Source organism: Oryx dammah, unplaced genomic scaffold (assembly GCF_014754425.2).
Source record: "Oryx dammah isolate SB20612 unplaced genomic scaffold, SCBI_Odam_1.1 HiC_scaffold_5, whole genome shotgun sequence".
Lineage (NCBI taxonomy): Eukaryota > Metazoa > Chordata > Mammalia > Artiodactyla > Bovidae > Oryx > Oryx dammah.
Genome location: NW_024070189.1, coordinates 27,640,230 through 27,656,091, shown reverse-complemented (window position 1 = coordinate 27,656,091; position 15,862 = coordinate 27,640,230). Strand labels below are relative to the sequence as shown.

At 40.3% G+C, this 15,862-nt stretch overlaps 1 long non-coding RNA gene and 1 other non-coding gene across 2 annotated transcripts; one reads left to right on the top strand and one right to left on the bottom strand.

Annotated features, from left to right (window-relative positions):
- Positions 1 to 354: 354 nt before the first annotated feature.
- LOC120864909 lies at positions 355 to 461 on the top strand. The gene has a single exon (XR_005721260.1). It is a non-coding gene; the product is annotated as a U6 spliceosomal RNA (small nuclear RNA).
- On the bottom strand, positions 364 to 5,528 carry LOC120863306. The gene is made up of 3 exons (XR_005720965.1): positions 5,488 to 5,528; positions 2,279 to 2,344; positions 364 to 451 (listed from the first exon to the last, which is right to left on the bottom strand). It is a non-coding gene; the product is annotated as an uncharacterized LOC120863306 (long non-coding RNA).
- Positions 5,529 to 15,862: the final 10,334 nt, after the last annotated feature.

The window sequence follows — 15,862 nt, the reverse complement described above, 5'->3', positions numbered from 1 at the left end:
GGGTCCCTGGATGTCTGCTCTGAGTCAGCCCTGGTTCTGCATTTGAACCCTCCACCCTCTTCCTTCAATAGGGATGGAAATGGGTACAAGTCTTTTCATTCCATTATCTTATGACTCAGACTCCATTTTTTTTTTTTTTTGAAAAATGGATCAGTTTACTTATAACATATTGTGGCCAAAAATAAAACTAAAATCAAGAGAAATGCTAGTTCACTTACATTATATAGGGTGATGAGAATATACAACACATTATGCCAAGTAAGTATCAGTGTATCAACCATCTTCATCCATTCAGAATGCATGTACTGGTGGCCTATTCTATGCCCAGCACTGAGTTGAAATAAAGGTCCCACTGTACTCATTTTGGCAGCACAGATAATAAAATTGGAATGAAACAAAGAAGATGAGCATGGCCACTGTGCAAGGATGGCATGCAAACTTGTAAAGCATTCTGTATCAAAAAAAGAACAGAAAGACAGAAACCCCACTATCACATACATATCAACCAAACTTGAAAAATGTAGTCTTAATATCTACCTGCCACTTGAGTTTATTTATTGTAATTAAAAAAAAAAAAAAAACAGTTTGTCATTTCTTGCCCTTTAGTATCACAAAAGAAGATTTTCTATGCTTTCAAAATCTTCTATGATGGTTCATATGTCATCATTTCTCAAACTATGGTTGGTTCATGCTGGGATGGAACTGCCATACAGGGACTTAGAGTTTAGTTGTCAAAATATGTTAATCAGAATACGATGATCTAACATTATAACCATGTTTGTGATCCTATGTTGAGCTTCTTACCTAATAACAATAATTATTTCCTCTTTTTTCCCCTGGATACTAATGGTCAACTTTAAAGAGATACTATATTAGTATAGTAACTGAAAACATTCAAAATAAAAATATTTCCATTAGATCTTTTTTAAATATTTATTTTTATTTATTTATTGGTCTGCACTGGGTCTTAGTTGCAGCCTGTAAGATCATTGATCATCATCGTGGCACACAGGATCTTGAACCGTGGTATGTGAACTTTTAGTTGCGGCACATGGGATCTATTTCCATGACTAGGGATCGAACCTGGGCCCCATGCACTGGGTTCATAGAGTCTTAGCCATTGGACCCCTAAGGAAGTCCCTCCATTAGATTTTTCTTTTTTTCTTTTAATTACAATAGAATATGAGTTTAGCTTTCTTCATTTTACAATACTTTAAATTATAGTACATCTAATGAATGAAAGCAGGTGATTTTCTTGGCTCTATGGGTAAGTTTTTTGGGCCCAGGAGTAGAAATAGGCTGCTCTGTGCAGACAGGTGAGAGCACCAAGTAAAGGAAGCTGAGAAGGGTAATAGAGGAGATAATTAGGCCTATGAGAATGAATAAAGTAATATCAAGTAAATAATTTAATTCAAGCTGTTTTCATTAATATTTAAAAAGCTAGAGGAAAGGGGGGCTTGGGGCTGTCTCCTTCTAGTACCCATAAAGTACATGTGCAGCATTAAAAATTTCTGTTGCCTGTCTAGACTTTTAAAAATGTAGCTTAGGGATTAGTTTAGCCATAAAAGGTCTGAGACTAATACCTAGGATTTTGACTCCTAGGTCAAAATGTTTTTTCACAACCATATACAATAGCCTGATCTTCAGCAAGAGATATTTTGCTGAAAGGTACTTTCTTATAGGACATAAAGGCAAATAATGATCTATTCTGGAATGCCCAGTGGAATCCTTTAGCTTAATCTTCAAGATTCAAGTGTGAGCAGCTGTCATAAAGAGCAAGTTCTCAGCAGAAACAAGGGCATGAACACAGGGGTGAGCAGAGTTGGAGGGAGTAAGCATTGTCTCTCTCTTCTCTCCTGTCCTGCCTGAGGCCAAAATGTTCCCATGACTCTCATTTCAGTGATGAAGTCAGAGGCAGCACTTGTAGACTGGCCGAATACTCACAAAAGCACTGCTCTTCTTTTCAGTACCCATCCAATCTGAAAACCCGAGTCACTGTAATCTTTGACCTCTGGATTCAACCACAGGGTTTAGAAAGTTGTACCTAGGACACTAAGCTAATCAACTATTTTCCTGTCATTTTCTAACACTCATTTGATAAATCTCATGACAAGACCTAACACTATTTAAACACAACTTTAAAAACTGCTTTTAGATATTATAAAAACACATCAATAATTAGTTGATAAAACTAATTATGTAATAGGAAGGTCAGAAATTGAGCTTTTACAATTAATAATAGAAATCACACTACACAAAGAAAGTAAGTGCTACTTACCACATTTTTCTTTTTTTCTGGAAGTGATGGATGATAGTCTCAGAACTTCAAGAAGTGGAGGTAATTCTGTGAAAAACAATCAATTAGATGGGTCAAATTAGGCTATCAGTCATTTACATCTAGGTATCCCCATTAACAGTGACAATCTGATCAAAGTTTTGGCTCTCCAGCTGGTCCCCATAAATTATATTCTACTACCCCCCAAATTTGTAGTGTTCAGTCTCAATTAAAAATAATTTGAAATTAAATTGGCAAGGGTGTACTGGGTGACGATTGAAATGCAAAGCAATGCAGGCTAAAGGGTAAAGTTAAATTTGAACCAAAGCCAGAGCATCTTGTTATAAATATGCTTAAAATGTTAAGTCTTTTGTTTTTGCCAAATGATGTGTGGGAAACTGAGGAAATTCTTTGGAGATAATTAAAAGAAACTAAAGAGAAATCCAAAATTGCCTTTGATTTGAAGTATTCAAAAAATATATGTAAAGATTTGGGGGTTTGTTTTGACTTGAATTATCTAAACATAATTGCTATAAATTTCTCCATTTCAGTTATTATGTTTCCAGGGGTCTTTAAAATAAGAGATAAAAGGCCACTGTTTAGAAGCATGTTTGCTGAACAACGGATAGAGTGAACTGATAAGTATAATCTATACAAACACACAAATCTCCACCATATTTCCTTTCTTTTTCTGACTTCTTTCTTGAGAATATCTAATATTTTAATTGCCAGTTATTCTTTTTTAATGCAATCAAATGCTGTTTAGACTTAACTATAAGTTTTACAATTTTCCTTACTCAATTATTATTATTTTTTAATTCATAGCTTTTCCTTATATATTTTATTTTTTCCTGTAATCTATCCTCTACAAATTCTTTCTGAGAAATTCTGTGAGTGGTAAACTTCATGACTCTTTTTAGGCCTTAATATTAGTCTGCTTTCTTGGTTCAAAATTATTTTCCCACAGAAATCTCAAAGAAATTGTTTCACTGTTTTTTTTCATTCAGTGTTGCTGATGGAAAGTCAATAGAATGTATTGATCTAGCACAAAGTAGGTAGATTCTGGAATTTAAAGAACGTAAGCAATAAAGGAGCTCAGGATTTTTCAGTGAGTGATTAATCTGAGCAAGGAGAGAAGGATGGACAAAAGAGGGGTGATGAGAGTTTGAAAGGGTAAAATCAATGGACTGGACTTCTTGACAAGGTCAAAACATAGTTAGAGTGGGCAGACAGAGTAGATTTGATGGTTAATTTTATGTGTCTATTTGGCCAATAAGGCCCAGATAGTTGGTCAAATATTACTCTAGATGTTTCTGTCAGAGTGTTTTTGGATGAGATTAACATTTAAATTGGTGTACTTTGAGTAAAGAAGCTGGCCTTCTGTAAGGTGGCTGAGCCTCATCCAAGTAGTCGGAGGCCTTTGGACTTGAATTGCAACATTATTTCTGCCCTGGGTCTCAAATCTGCCAGCCTACCCTGAAGATTTTGGACTTGCCATTTCTCTGTAATTACATTAGCCGATTCCTTAAATTCATATCTATCTGTCTACCTAGGTTCTGTCGAAGAACCCTGGGTTCTCTGAAGAAGCCTGACAAATACAGTAGGTGAGCTGGAAGTACACAAGGTCATGGTCAGAGGTAAAACTGAGGATTTCTGATTGACTTATCTGAATGATTATATGTAATCTCTGGTCAGTTAAAAACATTAGTGAATTTTGTCCAAAACGCTTAACCCATTCACAGGGCATTAATAAAGCAATGGGAGTATTTAGTCATACACATACACAACATCCCATTTTCTTAGGATATGCTTGAGGTTAAGCTTTGTTCTTAAGGATAATTCAGACGATAAAAATAAGTAATAGTAACAGTGATAATGATGAGGACATTGGTAGTAATATTAACAGGTAACAATAACAAGCGCTTTGTGTCAGGCTCTTTTAAGTACTCCATGTGTATTATTCCATTTAAACTTTACAATAATTATAAGTATATTGGGCGGAATTGGAATGGAATGCTCAGTCATGTCCAACTCTTTGCAGCCCCATGAATTGTAGCCTGCCAGACTCCTCTGCCCATGGAATTTTCCAGACAAGAATACTGGAGTGAGTTGCCATGCCCTCCTCCAGGGGATCTTCCCGACCCAGGGATCAGAACAGCATCTCTTGTGTCTCCTCCATTGGTAGGTGGATTCTTGACCACTAGTGCCACCTGTGAAGCCCATACAAGCACACTGCTTAGCTTTAGTTTGCTGTTGTTATTTAGTTGGTAAGCCACGTCTGACTCTGCAACCCATGGACTACAGCATGCCAGGCTTCCCTGTCCTTCACTGTCTCCCAGAGTTTGTTCAAACCTGTGTCCATTGAGTCAATGATGCCATCCAAACATCTCATCCTCTGTTGCCCCCTTCTCCTTCTGCCCTCAATCCTTCCAGTATCAGGGTCTTTTCCAATAAGTGGGCTCTTTGCATCAGGTGGCCAGAGTATTGGAGTTTCAGCTTCAGCATCAGTCCTTCCAATGAATATTCAGGGTTGATTTCCTTTAGGACTGACTGGTGTGATCTCCTTACTGTCCAAGGGACTCTCAAGAGTCTTCTCCAGCACCACAAATTGAAAGCAGCCATTCTTCAGTGCTCAGCTTTCTTTATGGTCCAATTCCCACATCTGTACATGACTACTGGAAAAATGTCCCTGCTTTTTAATATACTGTCTAGGCTTGTCATAGCTTTTCTTCCAAGGAACAAACATCTTTTAATTTTGTGGCTGTGGTCACCATCCACACTGATTTTAGAGCCTGAGAAAAGAAAATCTGTGACAGATTTTAGAATCTGTTTCCACTTTTCCCCGTCTATTAGTCGTGAGGGCTTCCCAGGTGGCGCTAATGGTAAAGAATCTGCCTGCCAATGCAGGAGACCTAAGAGAAAGGGTTTGATCCCTGGATTGGGAAGATCCCTTGGAGGAGGGCAACCCACTCCAGTATTCTTGCCTGGAGAATCCCATGGACAGAGGAGCCTGGCGGGCTACAGTCTATAGGGTCACACAGTCAGAAATGACTTAGCACAGCACAGCATTAGCTGTGAAGTGATGGGGCCAGATACCATGATCTTACATTTTTGGATGCTGAGCTCTAAGTCAGCTTTTTCACTCTCCTCTTTCATCCTCATCAAGGGGCTCTTTAGTTCCTCTTTGCTTTCTGCCATTAGAGTGGTCATACCTGAGGTTGTTGATATTTCTCCCCACAATCTTGACTCCAGCTTGTGCTTCATCCAGCCTGGCATTTTGCATGTTGTACTCTGCATATGTTAAATAAGCAGGGTGACAATATATAGCTTTGATGTACTCCTTTCCTGATTTTGAACCAGTCTGTTGGTCCATGTACAGTTCCAACTGTTGCATCTTGACCTGCATACAGGTTTCTCAGGAGATACATACAGCTTTATTTTAGAGATGAAGAAACCAAAACATATAAAGGTGAAACAAATGATCTAAAACTGCACAGCTAAGTGATGATGTGGTGCTGGAAACTAGATCTGCTTTACCACTCCACTTACTCTTTGTATTTAACTTGGACACCACTGTAGAATAACAAGCTTCCTGGGTAGCATAAAAAGTCTGCCCACAATGTGGGAGACCTGGGTTGGGAAGATCTCCTGGAGAAAGGAATGGCTACTCACTCCAGTATTCTTGCCTGAAGAATTCCATGGACCGAGGAGCCTGGTGGGCTATAGCCCATGGGGTCTCAAAGGGTCAGACGTGACTGAGCAACTAACACACCCACAATGTAGAATAATCTAGAATCATTACTTTATGCTGCTTCTTTTCCCCTCTACAGCATCTGCTCACATGTTACTCTGTCCTCAGGCTTCTTCCTGGATGCTGGTGAGCCCATGTCACTAACTGGGCGTTCATGGCCGGGCAATTCATGTCAGCCCTTGAAGACCTCAATGTCTCCTTCTACTCTGTGAGGCCATCTTGGCCTCTATGCCCCTTCCTGACTCTCAACTTGTGAGCCTGTGCATTTGCTTAACATTTGTTTCTGTAGTTGTCCTTGTTTTCAACAGCTGTGTAACAAATTACTACAAATTTGTCTTAATACAACACAAAATTATCATCTCAGTTTCGGTGGGTCAGGAATTTTGGTACAATGTGACAGGATGCTCTGTTCAGGGCCTTACAAGGCTAAAATCAAGAGTCACTTGGGTCTGTGAGCTCATCTGAGGCTCAGGGTCCTCTCCCAAGCTCACCAGTTGTTGGCAGAATTCAGTTCTTTGCGACTGTAAAGTCCCTGTTTTCTTGCTGTCTTGTGGTCAGGGATCATGTTTATCTTTCAGAGGCCACCTATACTTGTCTGACACATGGCCTCTTCAAAGCCACAGTGTATGTTTTCAAAGCCACCAGGAAAATCTATCTGATTTGTTTCTCTGTCTTCTGGAACAGCTATTACTAGGGATCATCTGATTAGATCTGACACAGTCACATGCAAGGAGATTTTTTTCTCCTAAGCAATATGATTCAGAGGGCCATCCATTCTGATACATGTTACTATTGCTCTTTTATTTTTAGCTGCTATATTGCATCCCATTGTATGAACATAATAATCATCTTTTGGATCTTAGTTCACACATTTCTTCAGGAAGGACTGTTCTGATCTGATAAACTCCCCCCAGTATATCATTACCTGTAAATATATAGAGATACTGATAGATAGGAAAATAGATTCATCAGGACCCCCAGTGAGGCACTCTCATAGAACTAGATATTTTTCTTTGTAATTTTTTTCACTCTTCATCATTATATGGATTACTTGGTTAATTTCTCTTCCCCACCTGTTTATAAACCCCATGAAAGAAACAATCATGCTTATTTTGCTCACTATTGTGCCCTCATTTCCTAGCATGAAGGATTTCAAGACCTATTTGTTGAGTGAAGACTGTTCTGTTGCAAATATTTCTAACAGTGTGGTTTTAATAGAATTACATGGCTGTGGGCATTGGTAAAACATGGAAGAAAAGTTCAAAGTCAAAACCTCTATCAGTGAGAGCTGAAACTGGAGGTTGTGCACGCAGGGCAGCAGACTTGGGAGCTGCAATAATGCTGGATTCCTGAGTAGAAGGACAGATATTGCTTCTCTTTTCTCTGTCAATAAAGAATTAAGTGTGTGTTTATGGGACTCAAGGTTATTTTCTTTTAAGAAAGTTAATTGATGGAAGGTTAAATAAAGCCACAAGTTTTTACTTAAAGAAAACAGAGAAAATGAAGACTTGCTTTAATTATGAGCAATGTGTCAAAAGAAATGTTTCCCAATTTAATCTTTTCTGGGAGTAACACAATTCTTCCTGTAATTCAAATTCTTTAAAAAGGAGGGGGCTACTTTCTATTCAATCCTTCTCTTATAGACACATACACACATGCACAGACAGAATAGTCCCCCTTTTAGATTACAACAAACAACATGAATTAATTACATGTATTAAAGCTTTTCTTTCCAAAGTATTTGCTTTCCAAAGATTAGTTTTCCCGTGTTAGCTGCAGAAGGCACCCCTTTCTGGTTAATGAAGAATCTCATTCTGGAAAGTGACTGTAAAAGCCTTAGTACTGCTCTCCCACCTAAAAACCACCCCAAATCCCAGAGGCCAAGGGTCAGAAATGTTATACATCCAACTGTGTCTTTTAAAGGCAGCTCAACTGAAATACTCCTGGAGAAAGAGAGCAGAACAATCTTGGAACAGATTGACTGTTAACATTTGTTCTTAATCTATCAGAATTCTCCTACTTGTGTTCACAGAGTTTCTTAGTATCCTCTGAAGCCTTTTCAGTTGGAAACCAGTCCAATCCCAGTAATAAGGGAGGATTTAAAGGGATGGAGGAGGTGTTCTGTTGATTTCCCTTTTTCCCTCAATGTCAATGATTAAGAAAACTCTGTCTTTGTTTCTTAGAGGTCAGTATTTGCTGTTGTTTTTTTCCTTCTTGGTCTCCCTAAGGGGAATGTGTTGGTAGGGGAGGAATTATAGAAAAAATAGGAAGGAGAAGGGGAAGGGTAGGAAGAGGAGGATCTAAGACTGAGGATAGTAAGTGTAAGGTGAAATTGGCAGGGTTTAAGTAGCTTCCTCTAACTAAACTGTCATGCGCTCCATGTGGTGACATTATAATGGTCCTGAAATCTGAAACCCAGGAAAGGCAAGGGAAAACAGTGGGTGGGGAAATTTGAGGTTTCCTATATAATAAATTCTGGCCAAGGGCCAGAATCTTTGAGGGTTTTGCAGTCATTTTCAGACTGGCCATGGTTCTTGTTTGTTTTAACTTTACACTCATGTAGATTTTCAGGAAGTTCAAGAAGAGATTTCACAACAAATTGGCTGTGCCTGGTATGATTTGTGATAAACAGTCACCTTCTAAAGGGGTAAACAACAATGGGACAAAGCACACTCCAAAGAATACAGGGTAACTTCACACAGTATTGAGAAGTCGTCAACGTGAAATTCCACGAAATGCTTGGTCTGTGAGCATTGGCAGAGCAGCAGAAAAACAGTTACAGAAGATAAGTGGCTAAACTGAACATTGGATGTAAGGCAGGCAGCAGGGGATAAGACGTCAAAAGAAGCAGGTCATAGCCCTCTATCCCTTGGCTCAGCAGAGGAGGTCAACCAGATGTATAAAAGAACAACCAAGGGTTTGGAAAGAGAGCAGCAGGTCCTTTCCTTCTCCTTACATGCAAGGGAAAAGGACACAGCTTTAGAAATAAAAGGGATAGAGATTTCCAGCTCCCCACATACCACCCTGTAGTACTGACTCAGGGTCAGATGAACATCTTTAGAGGCTCTTTGCAATGAAAATATTAGGAGGCCCTCCCCACTGGCAATTTAGAACAATACCTAAATAGTGAAACACAGCTTGCAGGAATGCTGAAATTAAATCACTTCTTTCTAGATGTTTCGATTATGGAACATGGCTGAGTTCATCGGAGCTTGACTTCTCTTATTGGTGTGGATTTGGTGGCTCAGTTTTTTTTTTTTAATGCCCTGGACCCACACTGAGTCTGCCTGTTGGTTGATCCACCTCCAGACTCCGTTTATTAGGGGAAGCATACTGACTGAAACCACCCACCCTGGCCAGGCACCATAGTAACCATTTGCATGAGTTGTTTTATGACAGGAGGTCCTGGTAAGGAACATGGAACTAATAAGCCACCACCAACCGGAAGAGTTCAGGAAAAGTCAAAAGGAGAACCACATGTCTGAATACCTCCCAGAATCCTTCTCTCTGGCATCCAAGTTGGCTGAACAAGTCATGCACCACCAGCAAGGACTCTGAGTTAGAATGATTGGCTAAAGACAACCCAGAAACTAATCCCACATGGCAGAGTTGTTCTCCTGGGTTCCCTTATCCTACTGCTCTCCACCAGGGTGCCCTTTCCCAGTAAAATCTCTTGTTTTGTCAGCACATATGTCTCCTCAGACAATTCATTTCCAAGTGTTAGACAAGAGCCCAGTTTTGGGCCTTGGAAGGGGCCCCCCTTCCTGCAACACTTCCAGATCCAAACAGGGGCTGGAGAAGGCAGAGGGAGATGGGCCAGGGCACAGAAACAAATGACTGTAGAAAGCCTTCCAGGATTGTCTTCCTTCAGAACTGACTGCAGGTCCCAGGCCTCAGTGCTCCTGGCCAGTGAGGAGGGTGTGAAGCTCCCCTCTTCCCCACCTGGGCTGGGCTGCTGTGTCTGGGGTGGGATAGGCAGAGCGGCGCCCTGACGGTGTCATGGTGGTCACTTAGCAGTTGAACTTCCAGGCTTCACAGTCAAGCCACTAAAGGGAAAATGTCTACTTGAAGTAATCATAGGCTTTCTCCTCTAATACCAGCCTGCCCTGCCAGAGTGTCAGCAGCACAAAGGCCCCAGTATTCTTCCTCCATCACAGAGTACACGGTGCATCCCCCTGCTGCTTGGCTCTCAGCTCCCTGTCTGGACAGGAACACAGCTGGGCTTTCATCTAATGAGGGGTGGATTCAAGCTGATTACTTTTGTTTGGCCTTCACTGAAGACAACAGAGCAGGAGGCATTTTGCATTTGCCTTGTATTCGAAGCCCCAATGCGGGATGACTCAAGAACATTTTCTTCTCAGAGCAAAGGCTGTTAGTGAAAAATCTCATAAAATTTCCTTCTCAGAAAGGAACATTAAGAAAATATTCAGAATTTTGTACAGAAAGTGTGTATTACTTGCATTATCAGAAAAGTAACACAGTATTAATTTAAAAGAGGCAAAAAGAGAAAATGATCTGAATCTTTGCAGTAATTGTCTGAAAGATAAATTCCTCTTTTTTCCTCATTCTCTTGTTGGCAACCTCCTCTACCCTCATGGCCCCAAAGTTCATGTATAGGCTCATGGTTCCCTAAATCTATACCCTTAGCCCAATCTTTTACGTGAACCCCCAATCATATATATCTAACTGACTGCTTGTCATCTCAATATATAAATATATCATGTCTTCCTCAAACTCAGCACCTGAGTCACTGAAATTCTTTCATGACCTTCCCCAAATCCTTGCCTCCTTCTCGATTCTTCTCTCATTTATCATGCAATCAACCAATAATCCAGTTGTTCAAGTTATCCTTCTTTTCTCATTTCTCTTTATCCTATATTTTCCTATATCCCACCAGCTTTCTCTTTCTGGTAAAGTCATACTTTCTTATATAATTATACTGATACTTATTTAGCACTTGTGTTGTGCCAGATACTATTCTAATTGCTTCATACGCATTATTTCATTTAACCTTCACAGTGACTCTAAGAAGCAAGTACTGTCATAATCCGCATTTTATGGTTGAGGAAACTGAGGTACAAAGATGTTACGTGACTTCATGTGTGTGTGTGCTAAGTCGCTTCAGTTGTGTCTGACTCTTTGGGACTCTGGACCATCCTAGCTCGCCAGGCTCCTCTGTCCATGGGATTCTCCAGGCAAGAATACTGGAGTGTTGCCATGCCCTCCTCTAGGGGATCTTCCTGACCCAGCGATGGGACCTGTCTCTTATGTCCTCTGCATTGGCAGCCGGGTTCTTTATCACTAGCGTCACCTGGGAAGCCCATATAACATCTCACAACAGGTAACTAAAGGACTAAGGGCTCAGACCCAAGCTGGGTAATGCCAGAACATGTGCTCTCAATCCCAGGGCTGTTCTGCCTTCTCAAATTGTCTATTTTATACATATGTATACACCTTGCCCTTCATCCTCACTATTTAGATAAAACTCCGATCATAAAGTATCTGAGTGATCCCTCCTCCAGAATTAAGTCCCTAAAACACAAATGTGTCACACTCCTGCCTAATTTCAATGAATTCTTAGAAATGATTCTCAATCATTCTCTGATTAATCCTTTCTCACTTAATCATTAACTGGTCGTTCTCACAGATGTGTTGCCAAATTGAAGGCAACACGCACGTGTTCTGTCTTATCGGTTCACCAGGGCTAACACCGTGGCAGTGACATCTATCACACGGAACACTGAATTGAGGTGACTGTGAGATGACGGAATGGGGGGGCAGGTTGCTAAGAAGCCCAGAGAAATTTCACGTTGGGCCGAGGAAAACATATGTGCGTGGGACATGAGGAAACTTTTCCATCTTTGTATAATCCAGGCAGGATGGAGGTCTACTCAGTTAGCAAAGAAGATCTGCGATAAATGCATATGCAAGCCCGCTTCTCTCGTGTGCCCCCAGCAATCCAGTATACAACCAGATACGAGGCACTCAGACATGTTAGGGAAAACAAGTCTAGAGGACGAAGTTCAAAGTCCTCACATCGATAATGCCTCCTGTCTATTCTCTGGCCCCATCTATCATCACCCCACTTCTCCCTTCACCCCAAACCCTGCTCCAGCTTATGTCTGAGCACACATTCCTCCTTCATACCTCCCCACCTAAAGATCCTCTCTCCTCTGCCTAGATGGCCCTTCCTTACCTTGTCTTTCTGGAAGATCTTTGTTCTTAGGTTCACTCAAAGATCATCCCCTGCGTCTCCCCTACTCTTTGTACCATGTAGATAAGCTGCTGTTCTCCCCAGACTGGTTCATATGCTCACCTAAATCACATTCTATCACAGAACATTGAAATCATGTTTCCCAGGCAAAAATCATCATTTTTCTGTCTCCCTCACTAGACCCAGGTGGCACTAGTGGTAAAGAACCTGCCTGCCAACACAGGAGATATAAGAAACGTGGGTTCGACTCCTTTCGGGAAAATCCCCAGGAGGAGAGCATAGCAACCCACTCCAGTATTCTTGCTTGGAGAATCCCACGGACGGAGGAGCCTGCAGGCTGCAATCCACGGGGTTGCAAAGAGTCAGACACAACTGAAGCGACTTAGCAAGCACGCTCGCTAGACCAGGAGCTCCTTAAAAGTAGGGTCTTTGCTCTGGTCATCTTTATACAGCAATTATAAGCATACTGAATAACACATTGTAGGTGCCCCATAAATACTGGAATGAAGGAAGATACACTGTTTCTGAACTATTCAGTCAGGTCCACAAGTGTGTTGTTTTGGGGGAATGACCTGTATAGCACATTCTCTTTGACTTTATAATTTTTATGCTACCAAGGAGAAAACACCAGAAAGCTTTATTTCAGCTAGTTATTCTTTATCCTCAAGTAACATGGAAATGCCTATTATAAAAAGTGTCAGTAAAGGGCCAGAGATGGTTTAATGGAATCTCAGGATGAAGGACAGGAAAGGAGTTTCTGTGTGCCAGCAATTTAATATTTTCCTGCTTCAGCTGTCCTGCCAGGGATTGCAATTCAGGAATGGATTTCAAGCTGAGCAGAGGAAAAAATGAGATGCTTAATGAAAATGGCCAAATGTTATCAACAGCTATTTCGTGAGAGGAGCTGTGTCAGGAGCCATCCCCATGTAAAATGGACTTCTGCTGAAAACCAGCCATCTGCAGGCCCATGAAGACTCACACATACCTCTCCTGAGGGAGCTTTTTCAGTTTTGTGCTTTTTCTGATGCTAAGAAATCAGACAATTGTGATTTACTACAGGGCAGTTATAGGCATGAAGTCAACTATTTCCTAGGAAATCTAAAAACTGAAATGAGAAATTCAGAAAGTAAAAATATTTTCTATGTTAAAAAAATATATATCAGAAAGCTTTTCAAATTGAAAAAGCAATAACTCTGCTTAATAAAATGTAGACTAATGAGAGTCTGAAGATCCTTTTGTTTCCAGTATATTTTTGAAATTTCTAAGCTATTAGTTTTCTTTTTTGCTAGGGAATTACAATACAGTGACTGTGTGAAAGTGTCATTCTAAATAAATGTTTTTATTTCTTGGAATATATCCCTTTGAAGACTTAGCGTTTTGATATTTGACATCTCCATAGCATATACAGAGAAGGAATATAGTATTAAAGTGCTCCCAGTAAGAAATGCTAGAGTCTGGTTTTGTTATTTATAAATGACCTTGAGCAAGTCATTTAATCCCCCCAAATTTCAGGTACTTCATCTATAAAATAATTTTTAAAGGTATCTGTATCTTTCTACTCCCTATATTCCAATCTCAACTTATAAGAGGGAAATTGACCAATACTTCTCCCCTCAGAGGCAGTTCTTTGAGGCCCAACACAACTATTTTCTCTGCATTTACTCTTCCTGGAGAGTCTAATATCTATTAGTCTTAGTTCCTTTTTTGGAAGGGATAATACATTTATTTTTTCCATTTAAATGTAGTTTTTTTTCAAGGTGGAAGACTATTATCTTGGTTTTCAATTGTTTGAGAATCAAGAAAATAGGATACATAATTAACTGACAATCTCCAGTGATCCCAACAGTAATACTTGTGATGTTATTTGTGGATCAGGAAGACAGAAGTGGTAACAAATTTCCCATCAGTCTTAGGACTTGATAGAAATCCTAGTAATTTTAAGATAGCAAGTTGTTTTTGTTTAGTCATAGACATGTCCAACTCTTTGTGACCCCATGGACTGTAGCCCACCAGGCTCCTCTGTCCATGGGATTTCCCAGGCAAAAACACTGGAGTGGGTTGCCATTTCAGCAGCATAAAAAACTTAATCTTTTAACAAAGAAGGTAGTGGGGGAATGGAGGTGGTATTATCAGAACTGAGACACTAACAAATTTTTGAAAATCTGAAAGGGTATATGAGGTAATTGACATATGAAATAGAACACAGCAAAATGCAGATCCAAATCCACTAACTGCAGGCTGCATGGAGATGGAAGTGGGAGTCAGTCTTCCCATTGGAGGTCCCAGGTTGAAGGTGGGAGATAAGGAAGAATGTGGGAGACAGAAGCAGAGCAAATATGTCTGTGAACCAAATCACTGCCCGATGTACTTTTCATCTTTCCTTCCTCACACCAGAAGAAGAAAGTCAAGCAGCCTAAACTGGTTAGACTGCTAAGGCTTATGTTGTAGTGTACAAGTTTGAAATCTCTTTGTTCTAGCCTTTAGAGAAACTGTGACCTATCCAGCTGATGTCTAGATCACTCACCTATAAGCAAATCATCTCATTTGACATGCACTTCCCCACATATATAAAACCATCAGTCAAGTTTCAATACAGTAGAGGGTGGTATTGTCACTGTTCAGTTGCCAAGTCTTGTCCAACTCTTTGCAACCCCATTTACTGCAGCATGCCAGACTTCTGTGTCCTTCACTATCTTCCGGAGTTTGCTCAAATTCATGTCCATTGAGTTGATGATGCCATCCAACCATCTCACCCTCTGTCGTCCCCTTCTCCTCCTGCCCTCAATCTTTCCCAGCATCAGGGTCTTTTCAAATGAGTCAGCTCTTCACATCAGGTCGCCAAAATGTTGGAGCAGCTTCAGCATCAGTCCTTCCAATGAATATTCAGGGTTGATATCCTTTAAGATTGACTGGTTTGATCTCCTTGCAGTTCAAGGGACTCTCAAGAGTCTTCTCCAGCACCACAGTTCAAAAGCATCCACTCTTTGGCCCTCAGCCTTCTTTATGGTCCAACTCTCACATCCATACATGACCACTGGAAAAACCATAGCTTTGACTATAGGAACTTTTGTTGGCAAAGTGTTGTCTCTGCTTTTTAATATGCTGTCTAGGTTTGTCATAGCTTTCCTTCCAAGGAGCAAGCATCTTTTAATTTCATGGCTGCAGTTACCATCAACAGTGATTTTGGAACCCAAGAAAATAAAATCTATCCCTGTTTCAACTTTTTCCCCTTCTGGTTGCCGTAAAGTGATGGGACCTGATGCCACGGTAGTTATAGGGGAAAAAATCCTAGTCACACACCAACAGGTGAAACTTATACCAGTCACTTAAAGAGCCTCATTCTTTATTCTTAAAGTGGTTGAATAACAAAAAATATACATCTGGAAGCACAAAAGAAAAAGGCCAAAATAATAAAACAGAAAAATCAACTGAAGAAAACAGAAGTGTTTAATAATAGCATTTATATAGCACTTATTTGATGCCAGGCATTGTTTTAAGGACTTGATAGATATTAACTTACATATTCCTCACAACTACCTTACCAAGTATGTGTCATCACCATCCTCATTTTATGGATAAGGAAACTGAGGCACAAAGAAGTATAACAAGTTCCCCAAGGCTC